Source organism: Arachis stenosperma, chromosome 2 (assembly GCF_014773155.1).
Source record: "Arachis stenosperma cultivar V10309 chromosome 2, arast.V10309.gnm1.PFL2, whole genome shotgun sequence".
Lineage (NCBI taxonomy): Eukaryota > Viridiplantae > Streptophyta > Magnoliopsida > Fabales > Fabaceae > Arachis > Arachis stenosperma.
In genome coordinates, this window is record NC_080378.1 from 102,324,532 (window position 1) to 102,343,338 (window position 18,807).

The 18,807-nt window shown below is 33.3% G+C and overlaps 1 long non-coding RNA gene across 3 annotated transcripts; it reads right to left on the reverse strand.

The window, feature by feature from the left end:
* Positions 1-15,070: 15,070 nt before the first annotated feature.
* Positions 15,071-17,118, reverse strand: LOC130962224 (uncharacterized). 3 transcript variants are annotated; one of them, XR_009079758.1, is made up of 4 exons: positions 16,810-17,118; positions 16,373-16,517; positions 16,197-16,293; positions 15,071-15,658 (listed from the first exon to the last, which is right to left on the reverse strand). It is a non-coding gene; the product is annotated as an uncharacterized LOC130962224 (long non-coding RNA). The 3 variants fall into 3 exon arrangements; XR_009079757.1 differs by having other exon boundaries at positions 15,071-16,293; XR_009079756.1 differs by having other exon boundaries at positions 15,071-16,517.
* Between the last annotated feature and the right edge of the window lie 1,689 nt (positions 17,119-18,807).

Genomic DNA, 18,807 nt, shown 5'->3' on the forward strand with positions numbered 1-18,807 from the left:
GGGCTAATGCCCTTAAGATCACTGATGGACCACCCAAGAGCTGTCTTGTGTGTCCTTAGCACTTGAATTAGTGCTTCCTCTTCCTGTGGCTCTAAGGTAGAGCTTATGATTACAGGAAAGGTATCACCTTCTCCCAGAAATGCATATTTTAGGGAAGGTGGTAATGGTTTGAGCTCGGGTTTAGGAGGTTTCTCCTCTTCTGAGGGATTTTCAGAGGTTCCACTATTTCTCTGACTCCTCCAGATCAGGCTGGACGTCTTTAAAGATGTCCTCTAGCTCTGATTCAGGACTCTCAGCCATATTGACCTCTCTTACCAGAGAGTCAATAATATCAACACTCATGCAGTCATTTGGGGTGTCTGGATGTTGCATTGCTTTGACAACATTCAACTTGAACTCCTCCTCATTGACTCTCAAGGTTACTTCCCCTTTTTGGACATCAATGAGGGTTCGGCCAGTTGCTAGGAAAGGTCTTCCTAGAATGAGAGTTGCACTCTTGTGCTCCTCCATTTCCAGCACCACAAAGTCAGTAGGAAAGGCGAATGGCCCAACCTTGACAATCATGTCTTCAATCACGCCTGATGGGTACTTAATGGAGCCATCAGCAAGTTGAAGACATATCCTGATTGGTTTAATTTCTTCAGTTAAACCAAGCTTTCTGATAGTAGATGCAGGTATTAAGTTGATACTTGCCCCAAGATCACATAAAGCTTGCTTGGTACAATTACCTTCTAATGTGCATGGTATCATAAAGCTCCCAGGATCTTTAAGCTTCTCAGGTAAGCTTTTCAGAATGACTGCACTGCATTCTTCAGTGAGGTAGACTTTTTTTTCCCTCCAATCCTTCTTATGACTTAAGATTTCTTTCATGAACTTAGCATAAGAAGGTATTGCTCAAGTGCTTCTGCAAACGGAATCTTTATTTCAAGAGTCCTGAGATAGTCTGCAAAGCGGGCAAATTGCTTATCCTGTTCCGCTTGGCGGAGTTTTTGAGGATAAGGCATTTTGGCTTTGTATTCCTCAACCTTAGTTGCTGCAGGTTTATTACCTACAGGAGTGGGTTGGGAAGCCTTTTTAGAAAGGTCAGCACTTGTATGTGACTGATTCCCCACTGGCATTTGAATGCCAGTGGTGAGAGCTGGAGTGGCGTTAGACGCCACTTCCTTGTTTGTTACTGGCGTTTGAACGCCAGAACCATGCTCCCTTTGGGCGTTCAACGCTGGATTCATGCTTGTTTCTGGCGTTGAACGCCAGGAATGAGCATGGTCTGGGCGTTCAGCGCCAGCTTTATTCCTCTCTGGGCTCTGATTGTCCTCAGAGGGATTTTGAGTATCCACCTGTTCATTTCTTGGTTTCCTGCTGCTTTGAAGTGAGGTATTTAATGTTTTCCCACTTCTTAATTGAACTGCTTGGCATTCTTCTGTTATTTGTTTTGACAGCTGCTTTTCTGTCTGCTTTAATTGTGCTTCCATGTTCCTGTTGGCCATTCTTGTTTCCTGTAATATTTCCTTGAATTCGGCTAACTGCTGAGTTAGAAAGTCCAATTGCTGATTGAATTCATTAGCCTGATCTACCGGACTGAGTTCAGCAGTTACTGTTTTAGCTTCTTCTTTCATGGAAGATTCACTGCTTAGGTACAGATGTTGATTTCTGGCAACTGTGTCAATAAGCTCTTGAGCCTCTTCAATTGTTTTTCTCATATGTATAGATCCACCAGCTGAGTGGTCTAGAGAAATCTGAGCTTTTTCTGTAAGCCCATAGTAGAAGATGTCTAATTGCACCCATTCTGAAAACATTTCAGAGGGACATTTTCTTAGCATCTCTCTGTATCTCTCCCAGGCATCATAAAGGGATTCATTATCTCCTTGTTTGAAGCCTTGGATGTTTAGCCTTAGCTGTGTCATCCGTTTGGGAGGGAAATAGTGATTCAGGAATTTTTCTGACAGCTGTTTCCATGTTTTTATGCTGTTCTTAGGCTGGTTATTTAACCACCTCTTAGCTTGATCTTTTACAGCAAATGGAAACAGTAATAATCTGTAGACATCCTGATCTACTTCCTTATCATGTACTGTATCAGCAATTTGCAGAAATTGTGCCAGAAACTCTGTAGGTTCTTCATGTGGAAGACCAGAATACTGGCAGTTTTGCTGCACCATGATAATGAGCTGAGGATTCAGCTCAAAGCTACTAACTCCAATGGAGGGTATACAGATACTACTCCCATATGAAGCAGTAGTGGGGTTAGCATATGACCCCAGAGTCCTCTTGTCTTGTCCATTCATACTTACTTCTATGATGGAATACAAGGGATAATTTATATGTTGATAATTATTTATTTTATAGTTGTGGAAAAAATAAAAATGGAATATATATAAAAAAATTGAAAATATTTTGAAAATTTTTTTTTTTCGAAAAAGATTTGAAATTGAAATTTGAACTTTTATATAAAATTTTCGAAAAATGTAGTTCAAAATTAGTTAGAAAAATAAAATTTTTTTGAATTTTGAATTTTATGATGAAAGAGAAAAACACACAAAAGACACAAGACTTAAAATTTTTAGATCTAATGCTCCTTATTTTCGAAAATTTTGGAGGGAAAACACCAAGGAACACCAAACTTAAAAATTTTAAGATCAAGACACAAGAAAAACTCAAGAACACCTTGAAGATTCACAAGAACACCAAGAACAAAAGGAAGAACACCAAACTTAAGATTTTTAGAAAACTTTAATAAAATTTTCAAAAATTATAAAAAGATTAACAAGAAAACACCAAACTTAAAGTTTGGCACAAGATTAAATCAAGAAAAATTATTTTTGAAAAAAAAGATTTTAAAAAGAAGGTGCCCAATTGCCAAGAACATAAGCCAACGCTATAACCAACTGAGTTAAAAATGTAACGTATTTTAAAGATGTATTATTTTTATGGATAAAATAAATTTTTGAAAACTAATGTTTTGAAAAAGCACAAGAAAAACAAGAAAAGACACAGAACAAGAAAAATTAAAGATCAAACAAAAAAAATAAACAAGAACAACTTGAAGATCAAGGAAGAACAAAGAACACTAATACGAAAATTTTTAGAGAAAATATAAAATATGCAATTAACACCAAACTTAGAATAAGACACTAAACTCACGAAAAATTAACAATTAATTAAGAAAAATAATATTTTTGAAAATAAATTTTTGAAAAGAAATTATCCTATCAAAATTTAATGACTCTATAACAACAAAAATAAATTATTCCTAATCTAAGAAATAAAATATGCCTTCAATTGTTCAAACTCAATAATCCCCGGCAACGGCGCCAAAAACTTGGTGCACGAATTTGTGATTCGCACAACTAACCAGCAAGTGCACTGGGTCGTCCAAGTAATACCTTACGTGAGTAAGGGTCGATCCCACAGAGATTATTGGTTTGAAGCAATCAATATTTATTTTATTAATCTTAGTTAGGATGTCAACAAGATTATTTGGATTTAATTGTAAGAAGTCAAAGTGTTTAAAATTGTAAGTTGAAATTATTAGATTTGATTGGAAAGATAAACGAGAACAATAGAGTTACTTGTTTTGTAGTACTGGGGAATATGTTGGAGTTTTGGATATGCTTTGTCCTTTGACTTCAACTTTTCCTTGAAATCCTTCAATACACGCAAGGCTCCTTCCATGGCAAGCTCTATGTAGGGTGTCACCGTTGTCAATGGCTACTTCCCATCCTCTCAGTGAAAACGTTCCTATGCTCTATCACAGCACGGCTAATCATCTGTCGGTTCTCAATCAGGTTGGAATAGAATCCATTGATTCTTTTGCGTCTGTCACTAACGCCCAGCCCTCAGGAGTTTGAAGCACGTCACAGTCATTCAATCCCAGAATCCTACTCGGAATACCACAGACAAGGTTTAGACTTTCCGGATTCTCATGAATGCCGCCATCAATCCGGCTTATACCACGAAGATTCTGTTGGGGAATCTAAGAGATATTCATTCAGTCTGATGTAGAACGGAGGTGGTTGTCAGGCACACGTTCATGAATTGAGGAAGGTGATGAGTGTCACGGATCATCACCTTCTTCACAATTAAGCGCGAATAAACATCTTAGATAAGAACACGCGTGTTTGAATGGAAAACAAAGGAATTGTGATAAATCATCGAGACGCTGCAGAGCTCCTCACCCCCAACAATGGAGTTTAGAGACTCATGCCGTCAAAAGTATGTCATTCAGATCTGAAAATGTCATGAGGTACAAGAAATGTCTGTAAAAGTTGTTTAAATAGTAAACTAGTAGCCTAGGTTTACAGAAAATGAGTAAACAAAGATAATTGGTGCAGAAATCCACTTCTGGGGCCCACTTGGTGTGTGCTGGGGCTGAGACTAAAGCTATCCACGAGTAGAGGCCTTTCTTGGCGTTAAACTCCAGGTTATGACTTGTTTTGGGCGTTCAACTCCGGATCATGACGTTTTTCTGGCGTTTAACTCCAGACAGCAGCATGAACTTGGCGTTCAACGCCAAGTTACGTCGTCTATCTTTGCGCAAAGTATGGACTATTATATATTGCTGGAAAGCCCTGGATGTCTACTTTCCAACGCCGTTGAGAGCGAGTCAATTGGACTCATGTAGCTCCAGAAAATCCATTTCGAGTGCAGGGAGGTCAGGATCCAACAGCATCAGCAGTCCTTTTTCAGCCTAAGTCAGATTTTTGCTCAGCTTCCTCAATTTCAGCCAGAAAATACCTGAAATCACAGAAAAATACACACACTCATAGTAAAGTCCAGAAATATGATTTTTGCCTAAAAACTAATAATATTTAACTAAAAACTAATTAAAACATGCTAAAATCTACATGAAATTACCCCCAAAAAGCGTATAAAATATCCGCTCATCACGTTTAAACGTCAGTAAGAATAGCAGAATGGGCATTTAACGCCCAATCTGGCACCAATATGGGCGTTAAACGCCAGAAAGAAGTACCAGACTGGCGTTAAACGCTAGAAAGAAGCACCAGACTGGCGTTAAACGCCAGAAAGAAGCAACAAATTGGCGTTAAACGCCAGAAACAGATTGCAGCTTGGTGTTTAACGCCAGAAAAGGAATAAAAGCTGACGTTTAACACCAGAAACAAGCAGCAGTCTGGCGTTAAATGCTAGGATTACACAATAAGGGCGTTTTGCACGCCTAAAAGGAGCAGGGATGAGAAATCCTTGACCCCTCAGGATCTGTGGACCCCATAGGATCCCCACCTACCACACCTCTCTCTCTCCCCATCACTCATCTCTATAACACTCCACCCAAAACACCACTCACCAATCAAATCTTATCATCTTCCCTATATTCTCTTCACCAATCACCTCCAAATCTCTTCCCCAAAAACCCTACCTACCTCACTTTCAAATTCAAACACTTTACCCTCCCAAACCCACCCAATTCTATTCGGCCACTCTCCCTCTCTTTCCCTATAAATAGCCCTCTTCACCCCTTCATTTTTCACACATCACAAACACTCTCCTACCCCCTTGGCTAAATCTATCTCTCCCTCTATCTCCTCAATTTTCTTCTTCCTCTTCTTCTTTCTTTCTTCTTTTGCTCGAGAATGAACAAACCTTTTAAGTTTGGTATGGTAAAAGCAGTGCTTTTTATTTTTCCATAACCATTTATGGCACCTAAGGCCGGAGAAACCTCTAGAAAGAGGAAAGGGAAGGCAATTGCTTCCAACTCCGAATCATGGGAGATAGAGAGATTCATCTCAAAAGCCCATCACTAGAAAAATGATGGAGCAAACAAGAGAGCCCACTCATGGACCTCAACAAGAGCATGAGAAATTCCCTCATCAAGAAATCCCTGAGATGCCTCAAGGGATACATTTTTCTCCACACAACTATTGGGAGCAACTAAGGATAGGAGCACCAAAAGCACTAAGGATGGAGCAACAAAGGCAAGGAAGAGACATTGAGGAGCTCAAGCACTCCATAGGATCATCAAAGAGGAAGAACTAGCCGCCATCACTAAGGTGGAGCCGTTCTTTAATTTCCTTGTTCTTATTTTTTCTGTTTTTTGACTTTATGCTTTATGTGTTATCCATGTTTGTGTCTTCACTACATGATCATTAGTGTCTAGTATCTATGTCTTAAAGCTATGAATAATTCCATGAATCCTTTACCTTTCTTAAATGAAAAATGTGCCTAATTACAAAAGAACAAGAAGTACTTGAATTTCAAATTTTATCTTGAAATTAGTTTAATTATTTTGATATAGTGGCAATACTTTTTGTTTTCTAAATGAATGCTTGAACAGTGCATATTTTTTATAGTGAAGTTTATGAATGTTAAAATTGTTGGCTCTTGAAAGAATGATGAACAAAGAGAAATGTTATTGATAATCTGAAAAATCATGAAATTGATTCTTGAAGCAAGAAAAAGTAGTGAAAAAGAAAAAAAGTAGCGAAAAAAAAGAGAAGAAAAGAAAAAGAAAAAGCAAGCAGAAAAAGCCAATAGCCCTTTAAACCAAAAGGCAAGGGTAAAAAAAGATCCAAGGCTTTGAGCATCAGTGGATAGGAGGGCCCAAGGAAATAAAATCCAGGCCTAAGCGGCTAAATCAAGCTGTCCCTAACCATGTGCTTGTGTCATGAAGGTCCAAGTGAAAAGTTTGAGACTGAGTGGTTAAAGTCGTGATCCAAAGTAAAAGAGTGTACTTAAGAACTCTGGACACCTCTAATTGGGGACTTTAGCAAAGCTAAGTCACAATCTGAAAAGGTTCACCCAGTTATGTGTCTGTGGCATTTATGTATCCGGTGTTAATACTGGAAAACAAAGTGCTTAGGGCCACGGCCAAGACTCATAAAGTAGCTGTGTTCAAAAATAAACGTACTGAACTAGGAGAATCAATAACACTATCTAAAATTCGGAGTTCCTATAGATGCCAATCATTCTTAATTTTAAAGGATAAAATGAGATGCCAAAACTGTTCAGAAGCAAAAAGCTACTAGCCCCACTCATCTAATTGGGACTAAGTTTCACTTATATTGTGAGATTCATTGTATATTCTCTTCTTTTTATCCTATTTTTTTTTCAGTTGCTTGGGGACAAGCAACAATTTAAGTTTGGTGTTGTGATTAGCGGATAATTTATACGCTTTTTGGCATTGTTTTTACATAATTTTTAGTATGATTTAGTTAGTTTTTAGTATATTTTTATTAGTTTTTAAGCAAAATTCACATTTCTGGACTTTACTATGAGTTTGTGCGTTTTTGTGTGATTTCAGGTATTTTCTGGCTGAGGGACCTGAGCAAAAATTTGATTCAGAGGCTGAAAAAGGACTGCTGATGCTGTTGGATTCTGACCTCCCTACACTTGAAATGGATTTTTTGGAGCTACGAAAGTCCAAATGGCACGTTCTCAATTGCGTTGGAAAGTAGACATTCAGGGCTTTTCAGCAATATATAATAATCCATACTTTTTCTGGGTTTAGATGATGCAAACTGGCATTCAACGCCACTTTTTTGCCCTATTCTGGCGTTAAATGCCAGAAACAAGTTACAAGCTATAGTCAAACGCCAGAAACAAGTTACAAACTGGCGTTTAACTCCAAGAGAAGTCTCTAGACGTGAAAGCTTCAATGCTCAGGCCAAGCACACACCAAGTGGGCCCCGAAAGAGGATTTCTGCATCATTTACTTATTTCTGTAACCCTAGTAACTAGTTTAGTATAAATAGAACTTTTTACTATTGTACTCACATCTTTTGATCATCCTTTATCTTGGGATCAGGTATTTTTCCCTATTTTCAAATTCATATGCCATTTGGGGAGGCTGGTCATTCGGCCATGCCTGGACCTTCATCACTTATGTATTTTCAATGGTGGAGTTTCTACACACCATTGATTAAGGTGTGGAGCTCTGCTGTTCCTCGAGTATTAATGCAAAGTACTGTTGTTCTTCTATTCAATTCACGCTTATTCTTATTCTAAGATATTCATTCGCACACAAGAACATGATGAATGTGATGATTATGTGACACTCATCACCATTCTCACTTATGAACGCGTGATTGACAACCACTTCCGTACTACATGAAAACAAGCTTGAATACATATCTCTTGGATTTCTAATCAATGATTCACATTGACTCCCCTCTAACAATGGGGCATCTAAATCCGAGATTAGAATCTTCGTGGTATAAGCTAGAATCCATTGGCAGCATTCTTGAGATCTAGAAAGTCTAAACTTTGTCTGTGGTATTTCGAGTAGGATCTGGGATGGGATGACTGTGACGAGCTTCAAACTCACGATTGTAGGGCATAGTGACAGACACAAAAGGATAGTAAATCCTATTCATACACGATCGAGAACCAACAGCTGATTAGCCATATGATATCTGTGCATGGTATTTTTCATCCGATACGAGAAATACGACAGTTGATTAGCCGTACAGAAACTGTAGAGGACCATTTTCACTGAGAGGACAGGAAGTAGCCATTGACAACGGTGACACCCAGCATACAGCTTGCCATAGAAAGGAGTATGAAGGATTGGATGAAGGCAATAGGAAAGCAGAGATTCAGAAGGAACAATGCATCTCCATACGCTTATCTGAAACTCCCACCAATGAATTACATAAGTATCTCTATCTTTATTTTATGTTTATTTATCGTTTAATTATTAAAACTCCATAACCATTTGAATCCGCCTGACTGAGATTTACAAGATGACCATAGCTTGCTTTAAGCCGACAATCTCCGTGGGATCGACCCTTACTCACGTAAGGTTTATTACTTGGACGACCCAGTGCACTTGCTGGTTAGTTGTGCAAAGTTGTGAAAAAGAGTTGAGATTACAATTGTGCGTACCAAGTTGTTGGTGCCATTGAGATCACAATTTCATGCACCATGTCCCGTGTAGCCATTTAATTTGCTTGGAATCTTCTTCGTGAAGTGCTAAATACACTAACGGTGAATTGTTGTAGGCATACAAGCCTCTATAGCCCTTTTCATTGACGTGCATTGATCGGTGAGAATCCCTTTCGGATCATTTCCTCCCATGCAACAAAGCCAACATTGAAATAACCATTTGAATGATTCAATATCTTCGTTTTTCATCAAAGCGTATCCAAGAAGTGTTGACTGACGGTGATGATTCACCCCGACAAAAGAACCACAAACCAAATTATACCTGAAACAAATTACGAGAAAACAGAATTAAAATCATTACATACACCCAAATAATGATTTTATACACCCAAAAACATTCAATATACACCTCTGCAGTAGATTCATAAAATAGCATTAATTTAGCATCATAAATAAGAACAGCATATTACCTGTTTGTATTGTAGGTGGTGTCGAATGAAATAACATCTCCGAAATACTCAAAGGCAGCTATGCTCCTTGCGTCGGCCCAAAAAGCCAGCTTAATCGACCGGTCGTCCTCGAGTTCGACTTCCAAAAAGAAATTTTGATTCTTCTCTTTCATTCTTAATAAGTATTTCCCGAATTCTTTTGCATCTTCTTGTTCCGAAACATTCCGCACTTCTCTCGTGATGTAATTCCTCATGTCTTTTTCGATAAAATTTAACTCGCGGTGACCCCCGGCTGCCGCAACGAATGATTGGTAAGTTTTGTTTGGTCTGATACCGGCTTCCTCGTTATTCTCTATTGTACGACTAACAGACATGCTTAGTTCCATGTGCTGTTTGAGCATCTCTGCTTGATTTGGACAGCAAGGATGTGAATGATGCAACACGACCTTCGAAATGATCCAAGCACCAACATCCTTCAATGTGTGTATATAAATTCTTGCAGGACAATTTAAACCAGCTGTGGGATTTGTCTTTTCGGTCGGAGATATTTTAGATTTCCATTTTCCCTCTTTGCTACATGTAATCAATTGATTCTTAATTTCGTTTCCCTTCTTATTTGTGCTCCGAACTCTTGTAGAAAAATCTGCAGCCTTCGCATAGTCCTTTAAAATTTTGCAGCATATTCAAGGGTGTTAAAAGTCATTCCAACCTTGGGAACAAACTGGTCATCAACATCACAGAGGGACTGTAAAATACACCATATTGAAAATAGGGATATACTATAGAGTTTCTGCACGTCATAAAAAAATAACAATTCAACTAAAATACACCCAAATATTCCTGATCTACACCCGAACGACAACAACTCAACTAAAATAATAAGAAAAGCCATAAACTGTAAATACATCCAAACTTCCCTAAAATACACCCAAATAGTTCTGATCTACACCCGAACATCTGTTAAAAAATGTAGAAAATTAATCAAAACTAGTATAGTAGATTCAATTCACAGTCAATGTTCACGCATTATTCAGCTAGACAATCATAAACGACTAACTGCATCAAATTCAGATTCAATAATTAACTGAAACTAAATCACACCTCAGGAACTTCATTCGATTCAAATTCAAAATCCACTTCGCCCTGGTTCAGCCGACAATCTAAAGTTGAATCATCCATTATTTTCAAAACGATTTCAAAGCTTGATTTCAGAAACCATGAAAATTGAGAAAAACGAAGCAAGAAAATAGAGAGAGAAACGTACGTAAATGACGAAGGAGAAACCATTGAGAAACGCACGTAAACAACGAATGAAAAGGTAAAGAGAAACGCACGAACGAGATCAAACAAAGAAGGCAAGAAATTCGAAAAAGGAAACGAAATTCTTTTAAAAAAGGAAGTTATATATTCGCGCATTAATTGATTTAAAAATTTGTTAAGCAGGCATGTGAAACACACATGCCACAAAACGTACGTTTAAAGGTAAAGGACTTATAAGACTTGTAAGCGTTAATCGCTTGTATGCAGAAATTATTGTATGCAGAAATTATTCGTTTAAATAATCTATATTGTTCTGTTGAAAACTACCTCAAAGAGATAATAAACATAGATATTATTAGACTGATTTATGGTTAGAATATTGACTTGTATTAGTTCAATTTCATTTCTAAATGCCGTTGTACGTGATTTGGGTTGATGATGTTATTAGTGTTTATCATAATAGAAGTTACTGTAATATCTTTATAAAAAGGTCATTATTGACTATCATCATCTGCAATTAATTAGCGACAAAAAATGATGCAACTAAGCATAATAATACTAGTGTATCAGTAGGTACGTAAAAACATATCTACCAATATAATTTTTTATATATATTAAAATATTAAAAACATAATTAGTTGAGATGATAATTTATAACTTTGTTAAGTAATTTTGAGTTCAAGATATGAAAATAATATAAAAAAAAAAATATTTTTGATAAATTATATATAATAAAAAAATATTTTAAGAAAGAAAATTAGATACTAATTCTTTTTATCTTCCTATCGTATATAACTAGTGTATCAACAAGTATAGCTAATTCATTCTTTTACTTATTAAATATGTTTAAAAATCATTAAGATTGAATTAGGTGAGATGATATGAGTGGTTTGTAATTTAACTGAAAAATCTTGGATTCAAAATCTTAGAAATAATTATTTTTTATGAATTATATATAATGAAAGATATTTTAGTTAAAAAGTTGAACACCAACTTTTTCAATATCACAATTATATATAAAAAATATTGTATCAATAATAAAAACTAACAAACTTATTGATTTACTTTTTTATTTATTAAATGTATATAAAAATAATAAAATTTAAATTAGTTGAGATAGTAAATAGTTTATAATTTAACTTAAAGATTTTAAATTTAAATATTAAAAATAATATTTTTTATGAATTATATAAATAACAAAATATATTTTAAAAAAATTGAATACAAATATAATCCATCTCATATTTTTACTATATATAGTATAAATATAGATATAGATATAGATTAGGTAACTTTTACCTAACTCTCTCTAAAAAAAGATAAATTACTTTTTTATGACATATTTTATTATTATTAGATGAAATAGATTAAGTTATCATGGTTAAATTTTTAATAATATTGTGTTTAACTTCACGGTAGGGGTTATTTATATATCTTTAATAATAATAATATGGTCACTTGATTGCTTAGTTTTATGAGTTTTTAATGTACGTAAAATTTTGTTTATATAAGTATTTCGAGTTTTATAATTATTTTTTATTGTTTAATTCATGCTCAACTAGGAGCAAAGTGCAAGGACAAATACAAAAATAACTTTAAGTAAAGATAAAAACAACTAAAATCAATTACTTAATTATCAGAATAGAAGCCAAGTTAGATTCAAAGTTTGAGTTTTAAAATTGAGAAAGGAATAAAAGCACAACCATAAAAAAACACCCCTGAAAATTACGCTTTCAATATGATTTAATCCATTATCTCTAGTTTCTAAACATTATATTATGGATTAGAACTAAGTTTTCAGATCATAAAGTCCATGTCTCCAAGTCATGCTATCATGTGATATTTTTATTTGTTTTTCTTGTAAGAAGATTTTTTGTATTTATTGATGACTTTGCTTACAAGTAGAAGAGTAACGTGTCGAGATATATATCGCCATAAAATTTGAAATAAAAATGATGGATGATTACTGCTTGCCAACACTTGTTTTTTTGCACTCATGTAATTAGGTTTTTCTTCTGAAATAAAATAAAAAATAATTATTTTTCGAAACTTGATTTTTGAATTTTAATTTCTTAAATATAATTTTTTTTTGTATTTAGAACAAGTTTGCCGGGAGTACGACGAATTTGTCCTCGGTGTAAAGAAAAAAAATCGTATTTAAAAAATTAAAATTTAAAAATCAAATTTTAATGTATTATTAGTTAAAGTAATTTTTATACGTGTATTTAATGATGTAAAATCAAATAACAAAAATAATTATTTTTTATATCAACCATATGAATGATCATTCAAACAAACATATGTAATTATACGATTATGTAAAATATTTTATAATATTAATACATCAAAATTAAATTTCTAAAAATATTGATAAATTAATAAAAAAAAATTTAATTATCATTGAATTTGTAATTTTTAATATTTGTGAGTCCCATTAATATCTTAATTTAAAAATAATTAATCTCTTATTTTTTACTTTACTAATTTTTTCACTATAATAAAGTTTGATCCACATAAGAATAGATGTTCAAAGTATATAAAAAAATAATTATGAATTATGATAAATCTTCATTTATATATTAGGGTGAAACTATTACAACTATGATGATTATCTTTTGAATTCTTAAATATTAAACTTTATTTTATGATTAAATTAATATTTTTAATAAATTAATTAATGAATAAATTTGTTTATTCTATAATATATAACAATGTTGATTAGAAAATAATCACGACACAATTATTAAATTTGTTAAGTAATATTAAACAAAAACCCAGAGGCTTGACATTTTTTCCCAAGGGCAGGTATTTATTTACCAAAAATACTCTATACAAATAAAAAATTAGTCACTAAATCAATTATCTTATATTTATGTATAAATATGTATATTTTTTAATTTTTTTTAATATATATTTTGTATTTTAACATATATTTTATATAAATTTAAATGATTAATTTAAGGAAAATGCTAGGTAAACAATGATCATTTTGAACAACATGAACAACCACCAATCAAATAAAAATACATTACACTTCTAAATTAATCATCTAAATCTTAATATTAAAATAACCATCTGCACACCTAGTAAAATGAATATCCAATATATCTATTATTTACATTATTTAGTATTTTCATTGTCTATCTATACTTTTCCTTAATTTAATAACTAATTTTCGTTGGACATCTGACATGGTTATTTATGAATAAGTGGTCCATATTAGGACAGTAGGCGAAAATACAGTAAGGAAAATTTCAGTAGAGAATAACTATCTTTGCAAAACCTAAAGACAACAGACAAACTAATTTGGGTTATTAGTTGAATGGTTTAATTTACTCGTCTACTTAAATAAGTATGAGAAGTTTAAATTTCGACTTGTATATGTAATAACTTAGTGGTCACTGATTAGTTATAGATCATTAAATGAATCCCAAATCTACAATGAATTAATCATTAACCTGTATAATAGGAAATACTATAAAAAAAAAAAAAGCAACAAAAACGCAAACTTTAAAGCCAACATATAGTACTCTTCCTCTAACGCCACGGGTGACCAATGTTTGTAATTCAAATTCTGATAGTATATTAGTATGTATAGAACGAAAGTAATTTTACGCCAACATCTATTCTTACCTCTTCAAGAAATCTTTTAGTACGAAGAGATTTAGTCACACTTCAACATTTGTGACAACCTATCTAACACCAAAACGAATTATTAAGCATAAAACAAAAAAATTGGTATTGGCTGGCAAAAGACGCAGGCAACAATATGTAACAAGGTGTTGCACCACATGCATCAATAATGAGTATATGCAGCAACTCATTGGTTAACGACAAACTCTTAAATGGAGCTCAGTACCGCGGCGGATTAGTCCTTGGCCTGCCGGACTGAAGGATACCATGGAAACCAAAAAATAAATAAATAAAATAATGAGTATATGCAAGAGATCACAGTATGTAGGTGAATTTGTTTGTATGTTTTCATTTCTCGTGATAATATATATAGCTGTATTTTTTTGTATATTGCTATTGTTTATGTAATGTACTGTTGTGACCATCATTAATCCTAGGCAACAATGTCAAAGAGCGAGAATTGTATTATGACTCATGAGTCATGAGGTTCTTTGTTTTGTTCTTCTCTGTTTTGGGGTCGAGACTATAATAACGAACTATCAAAAACCGCAAAACAATTACATTTTACGATTTCTGATGAAGGTTATTCTTCTTACTAGCGAGACTTCTCATTTTTTTTAATCATTATTATGTTAAAAAAATTTATTTACTTTCAAATTATTTATTTTTTTATTATTTTTTCTTTTTTTCACTCTTACTTTTAAAAATTTAATGGATAAAATTATTCTTTAGAAATTAAAAATGGTTTAATTTTTCTGCAAATCCCTATAATTTCACCGAATTTTCAGTTAGGTCGTTATACTTTTTTTTCTTTTTAATTGAGTCCCGATACCATAATCTTTTTTTTTCAATTTAATCATTGTTAACGTTAAACCTTAAAAAAACGTTAGTAAATTGTAAAATTTTATATACATTTGTCTTCCACCTATAATAGGTTCATATTTCTCTGAGATTTCTCTTTTCTCAGTACATCTTCTATTCTCTTTTATACAACTTGTGAAGATCCAGGAGGTACTATGATAGGAGCTTCAAAATCTGCAGCACCAGTAGCTACGATCAGAGTCTAAGAATCTGAAATAGCAACTATGAGAGGTGGTTTTGAGAAGATGCAACAGCAGATGTGGTGGATAGTGATTGTGAAGATGCAGCAATAGGTGTGGTAGGAAGTACGTGGTTGTGATGATGCAGCAGGAGAGGTTATTGTTGGATGAGAAGATGCAGCAACAGCAGTCTTTCCTCTACCCTTTTCTTTGTCCCTGTCTATTCTAACCTGCCTTCTTCTCTCAAATATACTAACATTTACACGAGATTTTTTTAAATAATTTAACATAAATTAATCGAAAGAGATAAAAGACATGACAATATCACAATACAATAAAAAATTGTAATGATAAACATAATTAAAAGATGAAAAGATCAAGAAAAAGTGAGAAATAAATAACAGTCTACGGCACTCAACAAATCCATAATAATGTTACCTGTGAAAAACAAATTTTAATTAGAAATACATATCTAATAGACCAATCTATCAAATATATGAACATCAACAAAGTACCCTGCACGCATGATTTGATACAAAGGTTTAAAACAAATATAAATCCTAATATAGCAACCATAGATAACTAACCAGAAAAAAAAAAAGGAAAAATAAAAAAAGGAATAAAGTTGACTAATTTTCCATGAACATAGAAGCAACTGAAAATAAGTACAAAGGAATATAGAATGGTAACAAAAAATGGAAAGCGGGGTTTGGCTTCTTAACTATATATATCCCCTTTGTTGCTGCTACTGAGAAGGTTGGTAATTTGCATACCCTGGATAGCTTTCATACATATTGGGGTCCTATCTAGTGGGAAAATAACCATAATTTTCATTGCCTTATGGATATCCATAATATCCACTACTATTCCATTGGTTTGGGTCTATTTGAGTCTAAAATCATGTAAATTCATGAATAATCATCAAGATATTATGACACATGCAGCTAAGACAACAATTATAGACAAGTTTTATTACCTATTTGTTTGAAGGACTCCGTCCCCATGAAAGTTTAACATTTTGCCCACCTAAAAGTGTTCCATTCAAAACTCTCATTGCCTTTTCAGCTTAATTCCTGATGCATTAAAAATCATATCACAGGCAGGACCTTCTTATGAAAAAAGTAATTTAACGCTACACATATACTAAAATACCAAACATCAAATATCTGTCGGCAAATTGCACAAATCCACATCTCTTGTCGGATGGAATCTTCACATGAACTAACACTCCATAATGCCCAAAGACTTGTCACAGCTAATCATCTATAACATTTGCATCTAAATTGCCAACAAAAATCTGCAATAAAAAAAATAAAATGTTAGAAAACAAAAAGTAAGTATAATGGTTTGTATATTGCAAAGAAATACACACAATTGTATTATTTGGATCATTTTCTGTGCCCCTTGAGGATCCTGGTATGAAGTAGCATGTTCAAATTACAATTGATATTCATATTCATAAATTATTCAAGATTTCAATTCAACCAGTGCCATATTTGTTTCTAATAAGCTCATAAACCATTATATAAAAAAAAATTCACATATGCTTAAATTAAAGAAATCAACCTTGGAAAAATTGAAATTATCACCTGTTATTGTAGAGGCAAAAACATGGGGATAATGACCAGCAAGTCAGGTAGCAAGGGAGGGACGAAGGCTGGCACAGCGAGGCGATGGATCCACTAATGGCAGACGACCAGCAATGGTGGACAACCCGTGGACAAGGCACCCGAGCAGTGATGGTGATGGCGCATGTGAGGGACAACGAGCATGCGACAGACGACAACGACACGAGAACGCGACGGATGACGAGCACGGGAAATGCAGCTAGATGGGACAATGGGAGCTCCGAGAAGAATTAGAGCTAGGACTCTCTGACGTTGGAGTAAAATGGCAAGGGTTCTTTTAGTATTTTGAAAATATGGAAGTGTTATCAATTAGATCTTCTATTCTAATGGTGAGAATATTCATTTTTTTTAATATAATATTCTGTTATTTTAAATATTTTTGTCATGATAGGAATTAAATTGAAAAAAAAAACTTTATGGTATAGAGACTCAATTAAAAAGAAAAAAAAATATAAGAACTTAATTAAAAATTCGATAAAACTATAAGGATCTGCAAAATAATTAAACCTTTAAAATATTATTCTCTAAAAAATATATATGAGCATGCATTTTGTTTTCCCATTATTAGGGCTGGCAATGGATAGGGTAGGGTAGGATTTAGACTCTACCCTAACCCTATCTGCGGGTTGAAAACATTTTTAAAACTCTATCCTATCCTATCCGCGGGTTAAGAATTTCTCAACCCTAACCCTACCCACACCCTAAAGTTCTAAACCCTACCCTACCCGACCCTATTTGCAGAAACAAAAAAAAATTTAAATAAATATAAAATTCAACCATTCCAAATTTCATACATATTAATAAAATAGAAAATAAAAAACTAAGTTCAAATTAAAATTAAAAACAATAAAATCTTAAAGAAATCCAACATAAAATTACAAATAATATGATCATCAACTAACTTGGTAATTATTTCAAGTTTTTATAAGAAGAAGATTGTGAGTACAAGACTCATTTTCTTCACTACATACATAACTTTTACATATATATTATATAATATATTAAAAGTGCGGATAGGGTAGAATATGGTATACCCTAAATCCGTATCCTACCCTACCCGCAAGCAAATTTGTACCCTACTCTACCCTACCCGCTGCGGGTAGGATAGACAACTTTATCTGAACGGGTTGATCCGGGTTGAATACTCACAGTTAGGGTATATATTGCCAGCCTTACCCATTATTAGATTATCAGACCAAATTTTTGGTATAGTCAGAGATCTTATTTAATTTCAGCATCACTCCTTTTTTATCGTCTTTCACCGTTAGTTCTTACTCTTGTTCCAATACATTGTATGAAAATTTTCTTTCCTATAAAAGTATTAAAATTTAATATTCTTTTTCACATGAATTATAAATTAGTTAATATTTTAATAAAGCCTAAGACATGAAACCTTGAGTAATTATCATAGTTTTTTTCTAAAAAAATTGAAATTAATCCAAACAGTTAAAAAGCGTTAAGGAGACATAGCAAAGTTTAAAAGATGAACCAAATCTTTAATTTCTTTATGGTCAAATATTTTAAAATATTCTATGATTTTATTTTTATTTCTTCTTGTTTATAAATTGGCAAATGGACCTGTAAATTATGCAGATTTTTCATGACTTAAAGAAGATGAGAATTTCTCATTTTAATTTTTTTACTATATTTCATTTTTGTAGAGGTTGGGGTTGAATTGCCGCGAAATGCTAACATAATTGCAGTGCCCATCAAAATTGTTGCTAGTTTTCTTTTTGCGGCGAATCTGGTTGATCATCGTAAAAAAAACTACTGTTATCTATCAAATTTTTTGTAGTAAGACATATTGAATAAAAAAACTGACCCAATTTAAATATAAGTTATGTTAGAATTTATTATATATGGATAAATCGATAATAATTTTAATTTAATAACAAATGATAAAATTTATATCTAACTATTCTAGATAAATAAAAGAACTTAAATTTGAAATAATAACAA